Raw genomic sequence first — 18,394 nt, forward strand, 5'->3', positions numbered from 1 at the left:
GCTATAATGAGGTGCAGAGATGTTCTGAAATGAAATAATGAGCTATTAGCTGTTGATCAGCTTTATAAAGTTCATTTGATACTATAACCATGGCTTTATTTTGAATATTGAATTGGTGAAATAATATTCACCGTCTCAGACTACATGATACCATTGGTAAATCTACGTACGACTTAAATTTAGTCAAATGGCACATAATATGTGAGACAGATGTGTATTTCACAACTCCATGAAAGACGTTTTTGCAATTTTAGTAATGGAATATCTTATTCGTCATGCAGGGGTCCACAAAAAGAGCATACAATTAGAGTACTTTTTCTTTAAAGGAAACAACCGCCTGAACAGGGACTTGAACCCTGGACCCTCAGATTAAAAGTCTGATGCTCTACCGACTGAGCTATCCAGGCTCTGCTATACTCTACCTTAAAATCAGCTAAACAAATGTGGACGTACACTGACCTACACTTTGTATATTTATATAATTACATATATTAGCAATCAATATTCTAGAGTTTAATAATGAATTGATATTTTAAGCATTTGAAATTTCAGCAGCACACGTAATCCATTAAAACTCCGGAAATTTGTACTATCTCATTTTCGGATGACATAGAAATCACGTGTTTAAAATGACACTGTGAAATTAATAAAGGGCCAAATACTATTTCTAACTCCTAAATTACATTTTCAGCAGTATCATTGGGAATTTCCTCTTGGGCATAGACTATGAAACATTTTCAAAGCAAACAGTCTCTGTTTAAGTAGAATTTCTTTCACTGCCATTTTGGTAAATGTTTCTGGTGATGGAGAAGCAGGATTGCTGGTTACTGTTTCAATTAGTTATAAAATAGAGGAGGGATAAAATTGACCCAGTTGGTGTTCGAACCCTTAGCGTTTGAATGCTTTTGCTCCATTCGCCTAGGACTCCAAGCCGCAATCCATTGCACCAGAGATCCGACCTGATTCAACGAGGTGATCAGAGATTCACAAATAAAAAGATGACCTATTAGTTGTTGACCAACTTTATCAAATTAATCGGACACTAGCTTACATTTTGAACATTGAATTGGATAAAAGATAATCAACATGTCAAACTACATGATACAGTTTGGGTAAGTCTTCTTAACCCTTGTCAAAGAAAGTAGAGCACAGATGGGTATGTAAGGACTCGATCAAGACTTTTTTGAACCATCTGTAATTGGAATTCCCATTCATTGGATCCTGAAAAGAGTATGCAATTGATATACATTTTTTTTAACCAAGCTGCCTGAACAGGGACTTGAACCCTGGACCCTCGGATTAAAAGTCTGATGCTCTACCGACTGAGCTATCCAGGCTCTGAGGCAGCAATACACAAAATGACATTATCAACATTAGGAAGTGTCCCAACTATCACTACGTTTTTTAACCCCTTGCGTGCAGGGCGTATTTTCCGCCTGTGCTGACTCCGCCTTGCGCGGGTGGAGTCATGACGGAACGGTTTCGTCATCAGCACAGCTCACCCGTAGCTGATGACGGAAACGTTCTGTCATCAGCACGCAAGGGGTTAAGATGGTTGCCGGTATTAGTACTAAATACAGAGAATATAATAATGAATTGGTACTTGGGATAACAGGATAACAGGGATAAAACTGACTCTGGTGGGATTCGAACCCACAACCTTTGAATATCTTTTTTACATTCACCTAGAAGTCCAATGCGCTATCCATTGCGCCACAGAGCCAATCTGCTATAATGAGGTGCAGAGATGTTCTGAAATGAAATAATGAGCTATTAGCTGTTGATCAGCTTTATAAAGTTCATTTGATACTATAACCATGGCTATATTTTGAATATTGAATTGGTGAAATGATATTCACCGTCTCAGACTACATGATACCATTGGTAAATCTACGTACGACTTAAGTTTAGTCAAATGGCACATAATATGTGAGACAGATGTGTATTTCACAACTCCATGAAAGACGTTTTTGCAATTTTAGTAATGGAATATCTTATTCGTCATGCAGGGGTCCACAAAAAGAGCATACAATTAGAGTACTTTTTCTTTAAAGGAAACAACCGCCTGAACAGGGACTTGAACCCTGGACCCTCAGATTAAAAGTCTGATGCTCTACCGACTGAGCTATCCAGGCTCTGCTATACTCTACCTTAAAATCAGCTAAACAAATGTGGACGTACACTGACCTACACTTTGTATATTTATATAATTACATATATTAGCAATCAATATTCTAGAGTTTAATAATGAATTGATATTTTAAGCATTTGAAATTTCAGCAGCACACGTAATCCATTAAAACTCCGGAAATTTGTACTATCTCATTTTCGGATGACATAGAAATCACGTGTTTAAAATGACACTGTGAAATTAATAAAGGGCCAAATACTATTTTTAACTCCTAAATTACATTTTCAGCAGTATCATTGGGAATTTCCTCTTGGGCATAGACTATGAAACATTTTCAAAGCAAACAGTCTCTGTTTAAGTAGAATTTCTTTCACTGCCATTTTGGTAAATGTTTCTGGTGATGGAGAAGCAGGATTGCTGGTTACTGTTTCAATTAGTTATAAAATAGAGGAGGGATAAAATTGACCCAGTTGGTGTTCGAACCCTTAGCGTTTGAATGCTTTTGCTCCATTCGCCTAGGACTCCAAGCCGCAATCCATTGCACCAGAGATCCGACCTGATTCAACAAGGTGATCAGAGATTCACAAATAAAAAGATGACCTATAAGTTTGCTGACCAACTTTATCAAATTAATCGGACACTAGCTTACATTTTGAACATTGAATTGGATAAAAGATAATCAACATGTCAAACTACATGATACAGTTTGGGTAAGTCTTCTTAACCCTTGTCAAAGAAAGTAGAGCACAGATGGGTATGTAAGGACTCGATCAAGACTTTTTTGAACCATCTGTAATTGGAATTCCCATTCATTGGATCCTGAAAAGAGTATGCAATTGATATACATTTTTTTTAACCAAGCTGCCTGAACAGGGACTTGAACCCTGGACCCTCGGATTAAAAGTCTGATGCTCTACCGACTGAGCTATCCAGGCTCCGAGGCAGCAATACACAAAATGACATTATCAACATTAGGAAGTGTCCCAACTATCACTACGTTTTTTAACCCCTTGCGTGCGGGGCGTATTTTCCGCCTGTGCTGACTCCGCCTTGCGCGGGCGGAGTCATGACGGAACGGTTTCGTCATCAGCACAGCTCACCCGTAGCTGATGACGGAAACGTTCTGTCATCAGCACGCAAGGGGTTAAGATGGTTGCCGGTATTAGTACTAAATACAGAGAATATAATAATGAATTGGTACTTGGGATAACAGGATAACAGGGATAAAACTGACTCTGGTGGGATTCGACCCCACAACCTTTGAATATCTATTTTACATTCACCTAGAAGTCCAATGCGCTATCCATTGCGCCACAGAGCCAATCTGCTATAATGAGGTGCAGAGATGTTCTGAAATGAAATAATGAGCTATTAGCTGTTGATCAGCTTTATAAAGTTCATTTGATACTATAACCATGGCTTTATTTTGAATATTGAATTGGTGAAATTATATTCACCGTCTCAGACTACATGATACCATTGGTAAATCTACGTACGACTTAAATTTAGTCAAATGGCACATAATATGTGAGACAGATGTGTATTTCACAACTCCATGAAAGACGTTTTTGCAATTTTAGTAATGGAATATCTTATTCGTCATGCAGGGGTCCACAAAAAGAGCATACAATTAGAGTACTTTTTCTTTAAAGGAAACAACCGCCTGAACAGGGACTTGAACCCTGGACCCTCAGATTAAAAGTCTGATGCTCTACCGACTGAGCTATCCAGGCTCTGCTATACTCTACCTTAAAATCAGCTAAACAAATGTGGACGTACACTGACCTACACTTTGTATATTTATATAATTACATATATTAGCAATCAATATTCTAGAGTTTAATAATGAATTGATATTTTAAGCATTTGAAATTTCAGCAGCACACGTAATCCATTAAAACTCCGGAAATTTGTACTATCTCATTTTCGGATGACATAGAAATCACGTGTTTAAAATGACACTGTGAAATTAATAAAGGGCCAAATACTATTTCTAACTCCTAAATTACATTTTCAGCAGTATCATTGGGAATTTCCTCTTGGGCATAGACTATGAAACATTTTCAAAGCAAACAGTCTCTGTTTAAGTAGAATTTCTTTCACTGCCATTTTGGTAAATGTTTCTGGTGATGGAGAAGCAGGATTGCTGGTTACTGTTTCAATTAGTTATAAAATAGAGGAGGGATAAAATTGACCCAGTTGGTGTTCGAACCCTTAGCGTTTGAATGCTTTTGCTCCATTCGCCTAGGACTCCAAGCCGCAATCCATTGCACCAGAGATCCGACCTGATTCAACGAGGTGATCAGAGATTCACAAATAAAAAGATGACCTATTAGTTGTTGACCAACTTTATCAAATTAATCGGACACTAGCTTACATTTTGAACATTGAATTGGATAAAAGATAATCAACATGTCAAACTACATGATACAGTTTGGGTAAGTCTTCTTAACCCTTGTCAAAGAAAGTAGAGCACAGATGGGTATGTAAGGACTCGATCAAGACTTTTTTGAACCATCTGTAATTGGAATTCCCATTCATTGGATCCTGAAAAGAGTATGCAATTGATATACATTTTTTTTAACCAAGCTGCCTGAACAGGGACTTGAACCCTGGACCCTCGGATTAAAAGTCTGATGCTCTACCGACTGAGCTATCCAGGCTCTGAGGCAGCAATACACAAAATGACATTATCAACATTAGGAAGTGTCCCAACTATCACTACGTTTTTTAACCCCTTGCGTGCAGGGCGTATTTTCCGCCTGTGCTGACTCCGCCTTGCGCGGGTGGAGTCATGACGGAACGGTTTCGTCATCAGCACAGCTCACCCGTAGCTGATGACGGAAACGTTCTGTCATCAGCACGCAAGGGGTTAAGATGGTTGCCGGTATTAGTACTAAATACAGAGAATATAATAATGAATTGGTACTTGGGATAACAGGATAACAGGGATAAAACTGACTCTGGTGGGATTCGAACCCACAACCTTTGAATATCTTTTTTACATTCACCTAGAAGTCCAATGCGCTATCCATTGCGCCACAGAGCCAATCTGCTATAATGAGGTGCAGAGATGTTCTGAAATGAAATAATGAGCTATTAGCTGTTGATCAGCTTTATAAAGTTCATTTGATACTATAACCATGGCTATATTTTGAATATTGAATTGGTGAAATGATATTCACCGTCTCAGACTACATGATACCATTGGTAAATCTACGTACGACTTAAGTTTAGTCAAATGGCACATAATATGTGAGACAGATGTGTATTTCACAACTCCATGAAAGACGTTTTTGCAATTTTAGTAATGGAATATCTTATTCGTCATGCAGGGGTCCACAAAAAGAGCATACAATTAGAGTACTTTTTCTTTAAAGGAAACAACCGCCTGAACAGGGACTTGAACCCTGGACCCTCAGATTAAAAGTCTGATGCTCTACCGACTGAGCTATCCAGGCTCTGCTATACTCTACCTTAAAATCAGCTAAACAAATGTGGACGTACACTGACCTACACTTTGTATATTTATATAATTACATATATTAGCAATCAATATTCTAGAGTTTAATAATGAATTGATATTTTAAGCATTTGAAATTTCAGCAGCACACGTAATCCATTAAAACTCCGGAAATTTGTACTATCTCATTTTCGGATGACATAGAAATCACGTGTTTAAAATGACACTGTGAAATTAATAAAGGGCCAAATACTATTTTTAACTCCTAAATTACATTTTCAGCAGTATCATTGGGAATTTCCTCTTGGGCATAGACTATGAAACATTTTCAAAGCAAACAGTCTCTGTTTAAGTAGAATTTCTTTCACTGCCATTTTGGTAAATGTTTCTGGTGATGGAGAAGCAGGATTGCTGGTTACTGTTTCAATTAGTTATAAAATAGAGGAGGGATAAAATTGACCCAGTTGGTGTTCGAACCCTTAGCGTTTGAATGCTTTTGCTCCATTCGCCTAGGACTCCAAGCCGCAATCCATTGCACCAGAGATCCGACCTGATTCAACAAGGTGATCAGAGATTCACAAATAAAAAGATGACCTATAAGTTTGCTGACCAACTTTATCAAATTAATCGGACACTAGCTTACATTTTGAACATTGAATTGGATAAAAGATAATCAACATGTCAAACTACATGATACAGTTTGGGTAAGTCTTCTTAACCCTTGTCAAAGAAAGTAGAGCACAGATGGGTATGTAAGGACTCGATCAAGACTTTTTTGAACCATCTGTAATTGGAATTCCCATTCATTGGATCCTGAAAAGAGTATGCAATTGATATAAATTTTTTTTAACCAAGCTGCCTGAACAGGGACTTGAACCCTGGACCCTCGGATTAAAAGTCTGATGCTCTACCGACTGAGCTATCCAGGCTCTGAGGCAGCAATACACAAAATGACATTATCAACATTAGGAAGTGTCCCAACTATCACTACGTTTTTTAACCCCTTGCGTGCGGGGCGTATTTTCCGCCTGTGCTGACTCCGCCTTGCGCGGGCGGAGTCATGACAGAACGGTTTCGTCATCAGCACAGCTCACCCGTAGCTGATGATGGAAACGTTCTGTCATCAGCACGCAAGGGGTTAAGATGGTTGCCGGTATTAGTACTAAATACAGAGAATATAATAATGAATTGGTACTTGGGATAACAGGATAACAGGGATAAAACTGACTCTGGTGGGATTCGAACCCACAACCTTTGAATATCTTTTTTACATTCACCTAGAAGTCCAATGCGCTATCCATTGCGCCACAGAGCCAATCTGCTATAATGAGGTGCAGAGATGTTCTGAAATGAAATAATGAGCTATTAGCTGTTGATCAGCTTTATAAAGTTCATTTGATACTATAACCATGGCTATATTTTGAATATTGAATTGGTGAAATGATATTCACCGTCTCAGACTACATGATACCATTGGTAAATCTACGTACGACTTAAGTTTAGTCAAATGGCACATAATATGTGAGACAGATGTGTATTTCACAACTCCATGAAAGACGTTTTTGCAATTTTAGTAATGGAATATCTTATTCGTCATGCAGGGGTCCACAAAAAGAGCATACAATTAGAGTACTTTTTCTTTAAAGGAAACAACCGCCTGAACAGGGACTTGAACCCTGGACCCTCAGATTAAAAGTCTGATGCTCTACCGACTGAGCTATCCAGGCTCTGCTATACTCTACCTTAAAATCAGCTAAACAAATGTGGACGTACACTGACCTACACTTTGTATATTTATATAATTACATATATTAGCAATCAATATTCTAGAGTTTAATAATGAATTGATATTTTAAGCATTTGAAATTTCAGCAGCACACGTAATCCATTAAAACTCCGGAAATTTGTACTATCTCATTTTCGGATGACATAGAAATCACGTGTTTAAAATGACACTGTGAAATTAATAAAGGGCCAAATACTATTTCTAACTCCTAAATTACATTTTCAGCAGTATCATTGGGAATTTCCTCTTGGGCATAGACTATGAAACATTTTCAAAGCAAACAGTCTCTGTTTAAGTAGAATTTCTTTCACTGCCATTTTGGTAAATGTTTCTGGTGATGGAGAAGCAGGATTGCTGGTTACTGTTTCAATTAGTTATAAAATAGAGGAGGGATAAAATTGACCCAGTTGGTGTTCGAACCCTTAGCGTTTGAATGCTTTTGCTCCATTCGCCTAGGACTCCAAGCCGCAATCCATTGCACCAGAGATCCGACCTGATTCAACAAGGTGATCAGAGATTCACAAATAAAAAGATGACCTATAAGTTGTTGACCAACTTTATCAAATTAATCGGACACTAGCTTACATTTTGAACATTGAATTGGATAAAAGATAATCAACATGTCAAACTACATGATACAGTTTGGGTAAGTCTTCTTAACCCTTGTCAAAGAAAGTAGAGCACAGATGGGTATGTAAGGACTCGATCAAGACTTTTTTGAACCATCTGTAATTGGAATTCCCATTCATTGGATCCTGAAAAGAGTATGCAATTGATATACATTTTTTTTAACCAAGCTGCCTGAACAGGGACTTGAACCCTGGACCCTCGGATTAAAAGTCTGATGCTCTACCGACTGAGCTATCCAGGCTCTGAGGCAGCAATACACAAAATGACATTATCAACATTAGGAAGTGTCCCAACTATCACTACGTTTTTTAACCCCTTGCGTGCGGGGCGTATTTTCCGCCTGTGCTGACTCCGCCTTGCGCGGGCGGAGTCATGACGGAACGGTTTCGTCATCAGCACAGCTCACCCGTAGCTGATGACGGAAACGTTCTGTCATCAGCACGCAAGGGGTTAAGATGGTTGCCGGTATTAGTACTAAATACAGAGAATATAATAATGAATTGGTACTTGGGATAACAGGATAACAGGGATAAAACTGACTCTGGTGGGATTCGACCCCACAACCTTTGAATATCTATTTTACATTCACCTAGAAGTCCAATGCGCTATCCATTGCGCCACAGAGCCAATCTGCTATAATGAGGTGCAGAGATGTTCTGAAATGAAATAATGAGCTATTAGCTGTTGATCAGCTTTATAAAGTTCATTTGATACTATAACCATGGCTATATTTTGAATATTGAATTGGTGAAATGATATTCACCGTCTCAGACTACATGATACCATTGGTAAATCTACGTACGACTTAAGTTTAGTCAAATGGCACATAATATGTGAGACAGATGTGTATTTCACAACTCCATGAAAGACGTTTTTGCAATTTTAGTAATGGAATATCTTATTCGTCATGCAGGGGTCCACAAAAAGAGCATACAATTAGAGTACTTTTTCTTTAAAGGAAACAACCGCCTGAACAGGGACTTGAACCCTGGACCCTCAGATTAAAAGTCTGATGCTCTACCGACTGAGCTATCCAGGCTCTGCTATACTCTACCTTAAAATCAGCTAAACAAATGTGGACGTACACTGACCTACACTTTGTATATTTATATAATTACATATATTAGCAATCAATATTCTAGAGTTTAATAATGAATTGATATTTTAAGCATTTGAAATTTCAGCAGCACACGTAATCCATTAAAACTCCGGAAATTTGTACTATCTCATTTTCGGATGACATAGAAATCACGTGTTTAAAATGACACTGTGAAATTAATAAAGGGCCAAATACTATTTCTAACTCCTAAATTACATTTTCAGCAGTATCATTGGGAATTTCCTCTTGGGCATAGACTATGAAACATTTTCAAAGCAAACAGTCTCTGTTTAAGTAGAATTTCTTTCACTGCCATTTTGGTAAATGTTTCTGGTGATGGAGAAGCAGGATTGCTGGTTACTGTTTCAATTAGTTATAAAATAGAGGAGGGATAAAATTGACCCAGTTGGTGTTCGAACCCTTAGCGTTTGAATGCTTTTGCTCCATTCGCCTAGGACTCCAAGCCGCAATCCATTGCACCAGAGATCCGACCTGATTCAACAAGGTGATCAGAGATTCACAAATAAAAAGATGACCTATAAGTTGTTGACCAACTTTATCAAATTAATCGGACACTAGCTTACATTTTGAACATTGAATTGGATAAAAGATAATCAACATGTCAAACTACATGATACAGTTTGGGTAAGTCTTCTTAACCCTTGTCAAAGAAAGTAGAGCACAGATGGGTATGTAAGGACTCGATCAAGACTTTTTTGAACCATCTGTAATTGGAATTCCCATTCATTGGATCCTGAAAAGAGTATGCAATTGATATACATTTTTTTTAACCAAGCTGCCTGAACAGGGACTTGAACCCTGGACCCTCGGATTAAAAGTCTGATGCTCTACCGACTGAGCTATCCAGGCTCTGAGGCAGCAATACACAAAATGACATTATCAACATTAGGAAGTGTCCCAACTATCACTACGTTTTTTAACCCCTTGCGTGCGGGGCGTATTTTCCGCCTGTGCTGACTCCGCCTTGCGCGGGCGGAGTCATGACGGAACGGTTTCGTCATCAGCACAGCTCACCCGTAGCTGATGACGGAAACGTTCTGTCATCAGCACGCAAGGGGTTAAGATGGTTGCCGGTATTAGTACTAAATACAGAGAATATAATAATGAATTGGTACTTGGGATAACAGGATAACAGGGATAAAACTGACTCTGGTGGGATTCGACCCCACAACCTTTGAATATCTATTTTACATTCACCTAGAAGTCCAATGCGCTATCCATTGCGCCACAGAGCCAATCTGCTATAATGAGGTGCAGAGATGTTCTGAAATGAAATAATGAGCTATTAGCTGTTGATCAGCTTTATAAAGTTCATTTGATACTATAACCATGGCTATATTTTGAATATTGAATTGGTGAAATGATATTCACCGTCTCAGACTACATGATACCATTGGTAAATCTACGTACGACTTAAGTTTAGTCAAATGGCACATAATATGTGAGACAGATGTGTATTTCACAACTCCATGAAAGACGTTTTTGCAATTTTAGTAATGGAATATCTTATTCGTCATGCAGGGGTCCACAAAAAGAGCATACAATTAGAGTACTTTTTCTTTAAAGGAAACAACCGCCTGAACAGGGACTTGAACCCTGGACCCTCAGATTAAAAGTCTGATGCTCTACCGACTGAGCTATCCAGGCTCTGCTATACTCTACCTTAAAATCAGCTAAACAAATGTGGACGTACACTGACCTACACTTTGTATATTTATATAATTACATATATTAGCAATCAATATTCTAGAGTTTAATAATGAATTGATATTTTAAGCATTTGAAATTTCAGCAGCACACGTAATCCATTAAAACTCCGGAAATTTGTACTATCTCATTTTCGGATGACATAGAAATCACGTGTTTAAAATGACACTGTGAAATTAATAAAGGGCCAAATACTATTTCTAACTCCTAAATTACATTTTCAGCAGTATCATTGGGAATTTCCTCTTGGGCATAGACTATGAAACATTTTCAAAGCAAACAGTCTCTGTTTAAGTAGAATTTCTTTCACTGCCATTTTGGTAAATGTTTCTGGTGATGGAGAAGCAGGATTGCTGGTTACTGTTTCAATTAGTTATAAAATAGAGGAGGGATAAAATTGACCCAGTTGGTGTTCGAACCCTTAGCGTTTGAATGCTTTTGCTCCATTCGCCTAGGACTCCAAGCCGCAATCCATTGCACCAGAGATCCGACCTGATTCAACAAGGTGATCAGAGATTCACAAATAAAAAGATGACCTATAAGTTGTTGACCAACTTTATCAAATTAATCGGACACTAGCTTACATTTTGAACATTGAATTGGATAAAAGATAATCAACATGTCAAACTACATGATACAGTTTGGGTAAGTCTTCTTAACCCTTGTCAAAGAAAGTAGAGCACAGATGGGTATGTAAGGACTCGATCAAGACTTTTTTGAACCATCTGTAATTGGAATTCCCATTCATTGGATCCTGAAAAGAGTATGCAATTGATATACATTTTTTTTAACCAAGCTGCCTGAACAGGGACTTGAACCCTGGACCCTCGGATTAAAAGTCTGATGCTCTACCGACTGAGCTATCCAGGCTCTGAGGCAGCAATACACAAAATGACATTATCAACATTAGGAAGTGTCCCAACTATCACTACGTTTTTTAACCCCTTGCGTGCGGGGCGTATTTTCCGCCTGTGCTGACTCCGCCTTGCGCGGGCGGAGTCATGACGGAACGGTTTCGTCATCAGCACAGCTCACCCGTAGCTGATGACGGAAACGTTCTGTCATCAGCACGCAAGGGGTTAAGATGGTTGCCGGTATTAGTACTAAATACAGAGAATATAATAATGAATTGGTACTTGGGATAACAGGATAACAGGGATAAAACTGACTCTGGTGGGATTCGACCCCACAACCTTTGAATATCTATTTTACATTCACCTAGAAGTCCAATGCGCTATCCATTGCGCCACAGAGCCAATCTGCTATAATGAGGTGCAGAGATGTTCTGAAATGAAATAATGAGCTATTAGCTGTTGATCAGCTTTATAAAGTTCATTTGATACTATAACCATGGCTATATTTTGAATATTGAATTGGTGAAATGATATTCACCGTCTCAGACTACATGATACCATTGGTAAATCTACGTACGACTTAAGTTTAGTCAAATGGCACATAATATGTGAGACAGATGTGTATTTCACAACTCCATGAAAGACGTTTTTGCAATTTTAGTAATGGAATATCTTATTCGTCATGCAGGGGTCCACAAAAAGAGCATACAATTAGAGTACTTTTTCTTTAAAGGAAACAACCGCCTGAACAGGGACTTGAACCCTGGACCCTCAGATTAAAAGTCTGATGCTCTACCGACTGAGCTATCCAGGCTCTGCTATACTCTACCTTAAAATCAGCTAAACAAATGTGGACGTACACTGACCTACACTTTGTATATTTATATAATTACATATATTAGCAATCAATATTCTAGAGTTTAATAATGAATTGATATTTTAAGCATTTGAAATTTCAGCAGCACACGTAATCCATTAAAACTCCGGAAATTTGTACTATCTCATTTTCGGATGACATAGAAATCACGTGTTTAAAATGACACTGTGAAATTAATAAAGGGCCAAATACTATTTCTAACTCCTAAATTACATTTTCAGCAGTATCATTGGGAATTTCCTCTTGGGCATAGACTATGAAACATTTTCAAAGCAAACAGTCTCTGTTTAAGTAGAATTTCTTTCACTGCCATTTTGGTAAATGTTTCTGGTGATGGAGAAGCAGGATTGCTGGTTACTGTTTCAATTAGTTATAAAATAGAGGAGGGATAAAATTGACCCAGTTGGTGTTCGAACCCTTAGCGTTTGAATGCTTTTGCTCCATTCGCCTAGGACTCCAAGCCGCAATCCATTGCACCAGAGATCCGACCTGATTCAACAAGGTGATCAGAGATTCACAAATAAAAAGATGACCTATAAGTTGTTGACCAACTTTATCAAATTAATCGGACACTAGCTTACATTTTGAACATTGAATTGGATAAAAGATAATCAACATGTCAAACTACATGATACAGTTTGGGTAAGTCTTCTTAACCCTTGTCAAAGAAAGTAGAGCACAGATGGGTATGTAAGGACTCGATCAAGACTTTTTTGAACCATCTGTAATTGGACTTCCCATTCATTGGATCCTGAAAAGAGTATGCAATTGATATACATTTTTTTTAACCAAGCTGCCTGAACAGGGACTTGAACCCTGGACCCTCGGATTAAAAGTCTGATGCTCTACCGACTGAGCTATCCAGGCTCTGAGGCAGCAATACACAAAATGACATTATCAACATTAGGAAGTGTCCCAACTATCACTACGTTTTTTAACCCCTTGCGTGCGGGGCGTATTTTCCGCCTGTGCTGACTCCGCCTTGCGCGGGCGGAGTCATGACGGAACGGTTTCGTCATCAGCACGCAAGGGGTTAAGATGGTTGCCGGTATTAGTACTAAATACAGAGAATATAATATTGAGTTGGTACTTGGGATAACAGGATAACAGGGATAAAACTGACTCTGGGGGAGGAGCTTAGCGGGCGACCAAGATGGCCGCGTAAGCTCGGAGCTCCGTGGACCGTCCGATCCACCGCAATTATCCTGTCTAGAATCCTGGTCCACGTTGGTGGCATTGTATGGCTGGCGGCCTGCTGAGGCGGGGGCTGCGATCGGATTCCAAATCGGTGGCTCCTGAGTGAAGTTACGTCGAGCTGAACTCCGCTCCGTAACGGTGCCATTGTCTGCCCGGAATTCGTCACTTCGCCACTTCGCTCGATAGCACGGAAGGGGCCTTGCCTGCCATCTCCTGGGTGCAGTCGCTGTGATCTGGCCTTGCCCGGGTCGGCCTGACTGGGGTTTTTCCTGATCTGATTGACCCCTGGCTGTGGACCCTGGTCTGAGACCTCCGGTCCTTTGTTCTTGAGGACCCAACATGGCGGGCAGAGGCGATTCGGAGAGGGCATCTAATAAAGGCAGTCGTGGCAAATCACAGACGCAGAACAACCGCATGGAGCGGTATGTTAACCTCAAATCGCCACCCACGTCGGGCGCGGTCTCCAAGGGGACCCCAGCTACTGCCCTCCCGGACAGATCGGACCCTACTCTGACGGACATTATGGGTGCCATCGCCAGTCTCCGTGCTGACGCACAACACCAGCACGAGATCCTGTCTCACAAGGTGGATTCTATGGCCATCGACATTGCTCTGATCAGGACCGACTTGGGCAAGACGAACGACCGTGTGAGAGCGCTGGACATTAAGACCACTAGTCTGACCTCGGATGTCTCTGAACTGCAAACGGAGGTCCGGAACCTACGATCGGCTGCCGATCAGTTCTCGAAACGGCTGGAGGACTTTGAGGGGCGAGCCAGGCGGCAGAACGTTCGCTTAGTGGGTGTTCCGGAAGGGGCCGAAGATGGAGCGGTGGACCTCTTTGTGGAGGAATTGGTCAAGACGCATTTGGCGCCCTCTGGACTAAGCAACTTCTTTTCGGTGGAACGGGCCCACCGTGTACCGGGTGGTCCACCTAAAACCGGGGCGACGCCACGACCCATTGTGGCGCGCCTTCTTAATTTCAGGGATCGAGATGCGATCCTCCAGGCGTCCAGATCGCACGGTCCACTGCACTACCAGAACGCGGAGGTGCATTTTTACCCTGACTTCACCAGACAGGTGCAGCGCCAAAGGCTGAGTTACGCAGGAGTCAAGAGACGCCTCAGAGACATGGGTCTCAAATACTCGATGCAATTCCCTGCGAAGCTCCGTGTGGAATATAAGGGCCGCGCATATTTTTTTGACTACCCGGACAATGTGAGCGAGTGGCTGGACACTGTAACACCAGAACGGGAAGAGCGAGAGGAAGATGTTGGAGGCGCCTCGGGCGGAGCGGAACGGCAGGAATGAACTGGGAGCCGGGGCTGCCCTTGCCTCGAATGACCGCCGGACTATTGTTTTGGTGTGATTACTCTCTCCTTTATTCATATGGTGGGTGGCGGGACGATTCCACGGGGATTCCTTCCTCCTCTGGGTCTTTGGTAGAATAGTTAATGGGGCGACAGGCACACTGCAGGTTGGGAGGGCTTTTTAGTCTAACGCAGGGGTGCAGGGTGGGGGGTTGGTTGGGTACAGTTCTTGTTTGTTGTGTGTTTCCTATTTCTTCTTTTTTGTGGCACACGGACAATGGTGATCCTGGACTTTTAATGATGCAAGTGTCTTCGGGTGATGGGTGGGGCGGGTGGTGGAGGGATGAGGGGTAGGGTGCTGAAGATTCTTAGTTGGAACGTTAACGGGTTGGGCGATCGCATCAAGAGAGGGGTGGTTATTCAACTGGTTAAACGGCATAAGCCGGATGTTGTACTTTTGCAAGAGACGCACTTGGTGGGTAATGCCTGTAAAGCCCTGGACCGAAAAGGTTATAAAATGGTGGCCCATTCGGGGTTCTCTTCCGGCTCCAGGGGGGCGGGGATTCTTGTGTGCTCGTCCCTTCCCTTAGAGATAGATACCACCTTGATAGATGATAGGGGGAGGTACGCCGCGGTGTCCGGGAGATGGGAAGGGCGTTCCCTCACGTTGATGTCTGTGTACGTCCCCCCAGGGCTGCAGTCCAGTACTTTCCGAGACCTTGGTGGTGCCATTTTGTCTATGCCGGTTGGTCGTTTGATAGTGGGGGGCGACTTTAATTCGGTTTGCTCTGGGCTCCTTGATCGCCAACCGCCTCGCGACCTACGTGGACCGCAAATGTGGCTGCCGTCCTTCCTAGATTCTACTGGGCTGGTGGATACGTGGCGGCTTCTGCACCCCACGCTTTGTCAATTCTCTTTCTTGTCGGGTGCGCACGGGAGTCTCTCGCGGATTGACTATGTCCTTACGCTGGCCTCGGACGCACTGGCTGTGTCGGAGGCCCGCTTCCTTGCCCGAGGCATTTCTGATCATTCCCCGCTATGGGTCTCCTTTGACTTTGGCGTGACTCTGTCGGAACGCCCGGCGGCGGTCAATCCTTGGTATTTTCGCGATTTTAAGACCCGCACCCTTTTGGCCAAATCTATCGACCTTTACTTTATCGAGAATGTGGGCTCGGTGGAATCGGCCGTCACACTGTGGGAGGCTTTTAAGACGGTGCTCCGTGGAGAGGCCCAGGCACTCATTGCGGCCACCCGCCGTGAGAGGGACTCGGCTATGCTTGCCGTTGAACAGGAGGTGCTACACCTCGAGACCCAGCTGCGCTCCGGCCCTGACCCTTTGGCCCTCCATAATCTCTCGTTGAAACAAGCGGAGTACCAAGCTTTGGCCACGGACGCCGCTCTTGTCCTCGCCAAGGAACAGCAAGGCCGCATCTACGATGTGGGTGATAAAGCCGGGAAACTGTTGGCATGGCTCGATAAGAGAGAGATGGCCAGCCGAGTGGTGCCGGAGCTCCTTGGTGGGGACGGTACGATCCTGACGGACCCCAGCGCCATAGTGGACTCTTTCGCGGATTACTTCCGCGGAGTCTATGAGTCTGTCTCGGAGTTCTCGGAGGCGGACACGACGACCTTCCTCGCTGATGTCGACCTCCCCAGTCTCTCCGAGGAAGAAAGGGAAGACCTGGATAGGGACATCACCGCGGACGAGATTGACCTCGCTATCCGCTCCCTTAATTCGGGCAAGGCTTCTGGGCCCAATGGAATTCCAGTGGAGCTGTATAAAATCCGATCGGATGCGGTTTCCCCGTACCTCCGCAGGATGTACCTTGAATCCTTTGAAAGAGGCTCCCTTCCCCTGGACCAGCGACTGGCTACCATCGTGGTCATCCACAAGGAAGGTAAACCACGGGACGTATGTCGCTCTTACCGTCCTATTTCCCTCCTTAACGTGGAACCCAAGGTCCTTGCCAAACTCCTGGCTAATCGGTTAATTGGCGTTATTAGCGACCTCGTGCATCCCGATCAATCTGGATTCATTCCCCACCGTAACACCGCCCTGAACTTGCGCCGCCTTCATGGGGTTATGGCCCGGGCCCACACTCTCAAAGAACCGGCGGTGTTGGCGTCCCTGGACGCCACCATGGCCTTTGATTCGCTAGAATGGCCTTACTTATGGGCGGTTCTGGCTAAATTCGGGTTCGGACCGGTCTTCATTAGCTGGGTGAAGCTCCTCTATGCGGACCCGATGGCCAATGTCACGGTCAATGGTCGCCTGTCAGCGCCCTTCCCTTTGCGCCGTGGCACAAGGCAGGGTTGTCCCTTGTCCCCCCTGTTGTTTGCTCTGGCTCTTGAACCCCTCGCGGCACAGCTGCGCTCCCATCCCGACCTGAGAGGTATTGCATGGGCCCCCGGCTTTGAGGACAGGGTCTCTCTATACGCTGATGACATCCTGTTATACATGTCCTCGCCGGGTAGATCCCTTATTGTGGCCTGCGATGTCATCAAACTGTTTGGGCGATACTCCGGCCTGGTTATTAACTGGGCCAAGTCATCCCTCTATGTCCTCAAAGGGGATACCCCGTGCCTCCCCGGGGGCTGCGGCATCCAGATTGCGTCGCGCGGCTTTAAATATCTGGGCATATACATATCCAGTAACGCCAAGCTCCGGTATGACAATAATCTGCTCCCTCCTCTTCAGAGGCTGCGACGGGACGTCGAAAGCTGGTGCCACCTGCCACTCTCTCTCCTGGGCCGTGCTGCCCTCTTTAAGATGATGGCACTTCCCAGATTTCTCTATGCACTGCAGAATGCGCAGGACCCTGTCCCGGCCCGATATTTCCGCGACATCGAAGGCCTTCTTCGTAACCTCCTTTGGGAGGGCCGCCCACGTGTGGCCCTCCACAAACTCACGCTTCCTTGGTATGATGGGGGCATAGCCCTCCCGGACGTGCGCCGGTACTATTGGTCGTCGCAGCTCGCTGCCCTGAACCATGGTTTCTACGGCCCAGTGGAGAACCCTGGATACGCTATGGACAGATGGCTGATGGGCGGCGGGAATTATTATCGTGCCCTATATTCCAGGTCCTTTGACCGCAGACTGACAGGCCCCACCCGCACGGCGGTTCGCATTTGGAAAACGGTTACCAAGGCGCAGGGATGGCAGGGCAGGCTCACGAAGTTCACTCCCCTCTTTGACTCCGACATCCTGGGTAGGCTGTGGCACACCAAAGGTTTTGACAAGTGGGACCTCATTGGCATCAGCAGGGTTGAGGACATGATTTCTAGGGGTTTGATTAAGACCTTCCCCCAGTTACAGACT

At 43.1% G+C, this 18,394-nt stretch overlaps 15 non-coding genes across 15 annotated transcripts; all 15 read right to left on the minus strand.

The window, feature by feature from the left end:
- Window positions 1-334: 334 nt before the first annotated feature.
- Window positions 335-407, minus strand: TRNAK-UUU (transfer RNA lysine (anticodon UUU)). The gene has a single exon. It is a non-coding gene; the product is annotated as a tRNA-Lys (tRNA).
- Window positions 408-1,632: 1,225 nt separating this feature from the next.
- On the minus strand, window positions 1,633-1,723 carry TRNAR-UCU (transfer RNA arginine (anticodon UCU)). Its single transcript is given in 2 exon segments — window positions 1,633-1,668; window positions 1,687-1,723. It is a non-coding gene; the product is annotated as a tRNA-Arg (tRNA).
- A 339-nt stretch (window positions 1,724-2,062) lies between these two features.
- On the minus strand, window positions 2,063-2,135 carry TRNAK-UUU (transfer RNA lysine (anticodon UUU)). The gene has a single exon. It is a non-coding gene; the product is annotated as a tRNA-Lys (tRNA).
- Window positions 2,136-3,361: 1,226 nt separating this feature from the next.
- On the minus strand, window positions 3,362-3,452 carry TRNAR-UCU (transfer RNA arginine (anticodon UCU)). Its single transcript is given in 2 exon segments — window positions 3,362-3,397; window positions 3,416-3,452. It is a non-coding gene; the product is annotated as a tRNA-Arg (tRNA).
- Window positions 3,453-3,791: 339 nt separating this feature from the next.
- On the minus strand, window positions 3,792-3,864 carry TRNAK-UUU (transfer RNA lysine (anticodon UUU)). Its single transcript has one exon. It is a non-coding gene; the product is annotated as a tRNA-Lys (tRNA).
- A 1,225-nt stretch (window positions 3,865-5,089) lies between these two features.
- TRNAR-UCU (transfer RNA arginine (anticodon UCU)) lies at window positions 5,090-5,180 on the minus strand. The gene is given in 2 exon segments: window positions 5,090-5,125; window positions 5,144-5,180. It is a non-coding gene; the product is annotated as a tRNA-Arg (tRNA).
- A 339-nt stretch (window positions 5,181-5,519) lies between these two features.
- TRNAK-UUU (transfer RNA lysine (anticodon UUU)) lies at window positions 5,520-5,592 on the minus strand. The gene has a single exon. It is a non-coding gene; the product is annotated as a tRNA-Lys (tRNA).
- Window positions 5,593-6,818: 1,226 nt separating this feature from the next.
- Window positions 6,819-6,909, minus strand: TRNAR-UCU (transfer RNA arginine (anticodon UCU)). Its single transcript is given in 2 exon segments — window positions 6,819-6,854; window positions 6,873-6,909. It is a non-coding gene; the product is annotated as a tRNA-Arg (tRNA).
- A 339-nt stretch (window positions 6,910-7,248) lies between these two features.
- On the minus strand, window positions 7,249-7,321 carry TRNAK-UUU (transfer RNA lysine (anticodon UUU)). Its single transcript has one exon. It is a non-coding gene; the product is annotated as a tRNA-Lys (tRNA).
- Window positions 7,322-8,546: 1,225 nt separating this feature from the next.
- Window positions 8,547-8,637, minus strand: TRNAR-UCU (transfer RNA arginine (anticodon UCU)). Its single transcript is given in 2 exon segments — window positions 8,547-8,582; window positions 8,601-8,637. It is a non-coding gene; the product is annotated as a tRNA-Arg (tRNA).
- Window positions 8,638-8,976: 339 nt separating this feature from the next.
- On the minus strand, window positions 8,977-9,049 carry TRNAK-UUU (transfer RNA lysine (anticodon UUU)). The gene has a single exon. It is a non-coding gene; the product is annotated as a tRNA-Lys (tRNA).
- Window positions 9,050-10,274: 1,225 nt separating this feature from the next.
- TRNAR-UCU (transfer RNA arginine (anticodon UCU)) lies at window positions 10,275-10,365 on the minus strand. The gene is given in 2 exon segments: window positions 10,275-10,310; window positions 10,329-10,365. It is a non-coding gene; the product is annotated as a tRNA-Arg (tRNA).
- Window positions 10,366-10,704: 339 nt separating this feature from the next.
- Window positions 10,705-10,777, minus strand: TRNAK-UUU (transfer RNA lysine (anticodon UUU)). Its single transcript has one exon. It is a non-coding gene; the product is annotated as a tRNA-Lys (tRNA).
- Window positions 10,778-12,002: 1,225 nt separating this feature from the next.
- TRNAR-UCU (transfer RNA arginine (anticodon UCU)) lies at window positions 12,003-12,093 on the minus strand. Its single transcript is given in 2 exon segments — window positions 12,003-12,038; window positions 12,057-12,093. It is a non-coding gene; the product is annotated as a tRNA-Arg (tRNA).
- Window positions 12,094-12,432: 339 nt separating this feature from the next.
- On the minus strand, window positions 12,433-12,505 carry TRNAK-UUU (transfer RNA lysine (anticodon UUU)). Its single transcript has one exon. It is a non-coding gene; the product is annotated as a tRNA-Lys (tRNA).
- Between the last annotated feature and the right edge of the window lie 5,889 nt (window positions 12,506-18,394).

This window comes from Lissotriton vulgaris, unplaced genomic scaffold (genome assembly GCF_964263255.1).
Source record: "Lissotriton vulgaris unplaced genomic scaffold, aLisVul1.2 SCAFFOLD_1527, whole genome shotgun sequence".
NCBI classification, from domain to species: domain Eukaryota; kingdom Metazoa; phylum Chordata; class Amphibia; order Caudata; family Salamandridae; genus Lissotriton; species Lissotriton vulgaris.